The following is a 6,515-nucleotide window of genomic DNA, read 5'->3' as shown; positions in this document are numbered from 1 at the left end:
TTTTACGGTGGTATTTGGGCAGAGGCCGATCTCTGCAACTATCCTGTGTAAGAAAATTGCAACAAGGAAACAGCAAGTTCAAGTGTCCTGATATCAGAGCAAACTAAATGTATAAACAGAGGGACTTCAGTGGAGGAAAAGTTAAATGTACTTTGGGAGCAGAGTTGAGAGTAGGATAGCCTCCAACAGAACAGATTTCTGAATTAGTTCCTTTAAAATGAGTAGATTTGCAAAGCACAAAAATAGAGAGTGAGGGAGGGGGTGCAAGCAACATAGGCAGAGCATAGGGCAGGGAGCAGGCAGACCTGGCATGAGCAGCCTGTGTGTGGCTCAGCAGCTGGCGCTGTGCAGGAGCAGACAGAGGAAAACAGGGAGAGTTCAGCTTTCACCAGGAGACTTAGACTTTTCCTATAGGCAATGGGAAAGCACAGAAGACCAGTAAGATGACTAGAAAGACCACTGGCAGCAGTATGTAAGATGTTAGAGATGGTAGAGATCTACTTCTGGAGGCTTGGGGAGGTGAACTCGTATGTCACTCTTGGAAGGACATGAAGAAAGGCATTATGAGTCTGAACTCAGGTCGCACAAATAGTGATCTAAGAACCATTACGGAAAAAACGCGTACAGCACTGGATGACTAACTAATTATTCTGCCACAGAGAATGAATAAAGGAACATAGTCCATAATGAAGTTAAGATTTGTTCTGATTGCCCAGTTTGTGTATTCAGGAGAAAGGGGAAGTGGGGAGGATTATGCCATAGTTTCTGTTGGGAGAAATGCCCATTTCAAGTAAAGTTGGTGACTGTCTGTTTGGACAACTGTCTATGAGATGCTGTAGGCACTTGTGCAAATGGCCACATCACAACTGGATGTGAGCCTTGGCATACGGAAGGTGGTTAGAAGCAGTATGTACTGATCTTAAACAAAATGGGATGTAGGATATGACAGTGTTTATCTCAATTTAAGGCATATGTGCAAAATTACAGTATGCATTTTGCAAAAACAGTAAAATAGTAATAATAAGCACAACTGAACACACTGAGATGGTTTTCTATAGTGGAGAAAGTAAATGGGCATGTAGTACAGGAATCAAAGAGAGAGAAAAAATAAACAAGCAAATAAACGAATGAATGAATTTGTTAATAAGCTAAGAAAGGGATTCTGCATGCACCAACAATGATTTCATGCACTAAATAAAAGTACCAATAAATTTTTTGTACTTGATGTCCAAAAAACAACAGTAAAAAAAGGGGGAGAGGGATTGACTGTAAAGCACATAGATAAGGAGTAAGTCGTATTTGGGGATGAATATCTGGTAATTAGAATAAATGTTAATTACTTAAACTCACCAACCAAAACGTAAGGTCTAGACTTGTTTAAAATTAAATACAATTCAATTCAATTCGATTCAATTTTCTGCCCTTGTTGTTTATAAGAAAAATACTGAAAAACAGGAAGATACAGAAAGGTTAAAAATTGAAAGATGGAGAGAAAGTTAAGGCAGAGTAAAGAAAAGTAGATCTTTGGTTATTAGACAAAATGGAGTTAAGAAAAAATGACTAAGAATGAATAGAAAAGGACTTTCGACAAGAGAAAAAATACATCAAGAAGAAATAATGATTACGAGCCTATGAATTGTTAACAGTAGCAACTCCAATGATAAAGAAACAGCAGGCAAAATTACCAGATAAAATATGGAAAGTAACAATCATAGTTGCAGATTTTTTTTTTTTTTTTAAAGATGACCAGTAAGGGGATCTGAACCCGTGGCCTTTGTGTTATCAGCACCACACTCTCCTGAGTGAGCCATGGGCCGGCCCTAGTTGCGGATGATTTTAACACAATTCTCCTAAGTCAAGCAAGTCAAAAATAAGCAAAGACTTAAAACATATGAATACCAACAAGGTTTAATATGTGTATGTGTTCATCAACTTTACACAAAACAGATATTTACTTTTTGAAATAATATGTGAAACATTCATGAATGTTGACCAGACACTAGCACATATACAAACACACAGACAATACATTTTCAAGGGTCAACTTCATACACACTTTATTGAATGCAATAAAATCAGAACATGCTAAAAGAAATGAAAACTAATAAAGATGACCGGTAAGGGGATCTGAACCCGTGGCCTTTGTGTTATCAGCACCACACTCTCCTGAGTGAGCCATGGGCCGGCCCTAGTTGTGGATGATTTTAACACAATTCTCCTAAGTCAAGCAAGTCAAAAATAAGCAAAGACTTAAAACATATGAATACCAACAAGGTTTAATATGTGTATGTGTGCATCAACTTTACACAAAACAGATATTTACTTTTTAAAATAATATGTGAAACATTCATGAATGTTGACCAGACACTAGCACATATATAAACACACAGACAATACATTTTCAAGGGTGAACTTCATACACACTTTATTGAATGCAATAAAATCAGAACATGCTAAAAGAAATGAAAACTAACATAAATCCCAAGTGCCTGAAAATGATATAAAATTATAAGATAATTTGAGTTAAGGAAGAAACATTAAGGGAATTGAGAAATAATTCTAACTGAACAACAATGTAAACATTACTTATATCAGAACCTAAAAGGAATTTTATACCTGTAAATACATTCATCCGAACATGAGAATGAGCTAGGATTTCAAAAGACATGGTTGTGAGATGAACAAATGAACATACTGAAGGGGATGAAGGGAAGGACGTAGTAAATCAAAAGGGCAAAAATCAAATAAAAAATAATGCCAAAAACAAAGAAAAGGAGCATTTTAACAGTCCCAGACCATCAAACAATGCCCGAAACAAAGCAATAGAGAAGAGTAACAAACCCAACTGTTGGATTTAACAAACCTAGGCACAATACATTTTAAAAAACAAAGAAAAAATATATATGTAAGTAAAGCACCAAATTAATAAATTGGGAAATAACCAAGCAGATAATAGAGATTAGAGAAAATAAATAAAACAAGTGTACATAAATTAATCTGTTGATCCAGGTGAATGGATGAATTTTTAGCAAATACAAAATGTTAACATTTACTTGAGCAGAAATAAAATCCTTGAATAGACTAACAACCATAAGTGTATTTGAAAGTTATCGAAGATATTTTGGCAGTCTCCCCTACTACCTAACAAAAATTATTTTATTATGTTAGTGTAATTTTGATTGCAGAAGTGAATAAGGTAAATGAAGACAAACTTTAGAAGTTGTTTCATTTATTTTCACAGATGCAAAGCCTTAAATATGTATTAGACAAACAAAAATACATGTTGATTGATTAGTGCTTATTTCAGTAATGCAAAAATTGCTCAATATCAGAAATATCACTGAAATTTAGCATATTAATAGAACAAAAAGCAAAATAATGGGGATTATGCCACAGTTTCTGTTGGGAGAAATGCCCATTTCGAGTAAAGTTGATGATTGTCTGTTTGGACAACTGTCTATGAGATGCTGTAGGCACTTGTGCAAATGGCCACATCACAACTGGAAGTGAGCCTTGGCATACGGAAGGTGGTTAGAAGCAGTATGTACTGATCTTAAACAAAATGAGATGTAGGATATGACAGTGTTTATCTCAATTTAAGGCATACGTGCAAAATTACAGTATGCATTTTGCAAAAACAGTAAAATAGTAATAATAAGCACAACTGAACACACTGAGATGGTTTTCTATAGTGGAGAAAGTAAATGGGCATGTAGTACAGGAATCAAAGAGAGAGAAAAAATAAACAAGCAAATAAACAAATGAATGAATTTGTTAATAAGCTAAGAAAGGGATTCTGCATGCACCAACCATGATCTCATGCACTAAATAAAAGTACCAATAAATTTTTTGTACTTGATGTCCAAAAAACAACAGTAAAAAAAGGGGGAGAGGGATTGACTGTAAAGCACATAGATAAGGAGTAAGTCGTATTTGGGGATGAATATCTGGTAATTAGAATAAATGTTAATTAGTTAAACTCACCAACCAAAACGTAAGGTCTAGACTTGTTTAAAATGAAATACAATTCAATTCAATTCGATTCAATTTTCTGCCCTTGTTGTTTATAAGAAAAATACTGAAAAACAGGAAGATACAGAAAGGTTAAAAATTGAAAGATGGAGAGAAAGTTAGAGCAGAGTAAAGAAAAGTAAATCTTTGGTTATTAGACAAAATGGAGTTAAGAAAAAATGACTAAGAATGAATAGAAAAGGACTTTCGACAAGAGAAAAAATACATCAAGAAGAAATAATGATTACGAGCCTATGAATTGTTAACAGTAGCAACTCCAATGATAAAGAAACAGCAGGCAAAATTACCAGATAAAATATGGAAAGTAACAATCATAGTTGCAGATTTTTTTTTTTTTTTTAAAGATGACCAGTAAGGGGATCTGAACCCGTGGCCTTTGTGTTATCAGCACCACACTCTCCTGAGTGAGCCATGGGCCGGCCCTAGTTGCGGATGATTTTAACACAATTCTCCTAAGTCAAGCAAGTCAAAAATAAGCAAAGACTTAAAACATATGAATACCAACAAGGTTTAATATGTGTATGTGTTCATCAACTTTACACAAAACAGATATTTACTTTTTGAAATAATATGTGAAACATTCATGAATGTTGACCAGACACTAGCACATATACAAACACACAGACAATACATTTTCAAGGGTCAACTTCATACACACTTTATTGAATGCAATAAAATCAGAACATACTAAAAGAAATGAAAACCAACATAAATCTCAAGTGCCTGAAAATGATATAAAATTATAAGATAATTTGAGTTAAGGAAGAAACATTAAGGGAATTGAGAAATAATTATAACTGAACAACAATGTAAACATTACTTATATCAGAACCTAAAAGGAATTTTATACCTGTANTACATGTTGATTGATTAGTGCTTATTTCAGTAATGCAAAAATTGTTCAATATCAGAAATATCACTGAAATTTAGCATATTATTAGAACAAAAAGCAAAATAATACAGTTATTCCAAAATATAATGAAAAAACATTTCATGTAATTCAAAATTTATCTTAAAAATGAACAAAAAAAACAGAAATAGAAAAGTCTTTCCTTAAGCTGATTATTCAAAAGAGCAACAAATCCATAAATTACCAAATTTTTAACCTACCAAAAAATATATTTAAGACTTATACGGTAATAAGCTCTATTAAAGGATATGAATGAATGCTTGAAATAATAAAACAATGACCAATGACTTCAAATACTAAATAAGTTATTATTTTTAATTACTATATACATTTAATAAAATTCCAGTTAAAAATGTTATTGAGAATTACCAGGAGCTGATTGTGGAGGGAGGGAATTGATTACAAAGAAAGATAGGAATATATTTTGTGTTGATGGAAATATCACATTAATTTCAGGGGGCTACACAACTCTGCTTGTCAAAATACACAGAACTGCACATCTAAAGGTAATAAATAGATGGAACAAAACAGTCAGTACAGAAAGAAGCATATCTATATGGGAACTTGAGAAATGAAACAGCAAAGCCTTAAAGCAATAGGCAAAGAGAGAACGGTTTAGTACTAGCAGTGGTGGGTACAACCGACTTACTTTAAAGAGAAAAAGTATGATCTTAACAGAATTGTACGAATAGTCATCACAGATTTCCATAACAGGTTGCGAGGTAGATTATCTTTCTTAACTGACACTCCCACTGAAAGAAATTAAGAAAGGTGGTCAAATATGAAAACATACACCAATGTCGTAAGAAACTACGAGGGCCAATCTAACAGCAGATGGAACTCAGAGAGAGAGTGAGGGTCACGCCTAATCGTGTCAGGAAACCCAGTGAACTTGACCCGAGGTTGCTCAGTACAGGGTGTATGAGGGGAGGAGACAGAAACAGGTGTGGCCCAGTGTGGGCACTCAGGAATCAGAACTTCCCCCCATCAGGCTGGGACTCCAAAGGACCAGACCCCCCGTGTGAGGATAAATCAAAAACAAACTCCCTCCCCACCTCCGCCCCACACTGGAACCAAAGAGAATGTTCAGTTTCACACTTACACATATTCTTACTCAAATACAGAAAAGCAGGAGCAAAGAGAGAATCTAGAAAGTAGCCAGACATAAAAGACATATATATCTGCCAAAAAAGACAGTTACACTGACACAATTTTTAATATCAGTGATNGTGGTGTTTCAGGTAGGAAAAATAAAAGTAATCCTAGATTCAAGTTCTGAAGGAGGAATAAAGTGAAGAAAAGGATAAATACGTGAGTTAATGGAAATAAACTTGAATTATAAAAATAAAAACAGCATTTTATCAGGTTAAAATATAATGTAGATAAAATATGCAAACATTTACATATAATCCAGAGAGGAATAGAAGGAAATAAAATATTCTAGGGTCTTTCTGCTTCTGGAAGAAGGATAAACATACTCACAGACTTTAGACACTTGCAAATTAAGAACAGCGTGTAAGCCCCACGTTAACTGCTAAAAGAATAGACCCAGACAGTCCAGCTTCCAAGTTCA

The sequence above is a fragment of the Galeopterus variegatus genome, unplaced genomic scaffold (assembly GCF_000696425.1).
Source record: "Galeopterus variegatus unplaced genomic scaffold, G_variegatus-3.0.2 Scaffold15294, whole genome shotgun sequence".
NCBI lineage: Eukaryota > Metazoa > Chordata > Mammalia > Dermoptera > Cynocephalidae > Galeopterus > Galeopterus variegatus.
Note: the sequence above shows the minus strand (reverse complement) of the source record.